Below are 604 nucleotides of genomic sequence, written 5' to 3' on the forward strand. Positions count from 1 at the left end.
TCTGCTAGCTTGTTTGACTATGCTGATGAATAAATTGTCATGGATCTTCAAACACTGTCTTACCGCTGACTGTTTAACCCTAACCCTCCCTGATGGGACATTACACCTCCCGCTGTCTCAACAGAGCTAAACCATCACCAAAGACTGCTGCCACCCTGGCTTTGACCTGTTTGACCTGTTGCCCTAGGGAAGCGCTAACAGGTGCATTAAGCCAGAACAAACAGACTCAAAAACAGCTTTTTTTCCAAAAGCAATAACCACTCTGAATTCTCATATGCGCTGATCTCATATTTCATACCCACAGACTCTGCTCAGCCACTTTACAAAAACAAAAACAGTGATGTGTAATATCATTGAACCGCATATGACAATGTGCTATACACCAGACACTGTATATAGCAATGTAGTTGTTTATTTATTTTTATTTATTTATTTAATACCAAATGTACATATTGTTCACTTTACCTCCTTTCCTGTACTATTTATTATGTCCTATGTTACATTGTTTATTTGTTTATTTTATTTCTTGCACTATTACTGGAGTTGGCTTGTTTTAATCTCATGGTACATGTGTACAATGACAATAAATGCATGCACCATCATC

The sequence above is a fragment of the Gouania willdenowi genome, chromosome 21 (assembly GCF_900634775.1).
Source record: "Gouania willdenowi chromosome 21, fGouWil2.1, whole genome shotgun sequence".
NCBI classification, from domain to species: Eukaryota; Metazoa; Chordata; class Actinopteri; order Blenniiformes; family Gobiesocidae; genus Gouania; species Gouania willdenowi.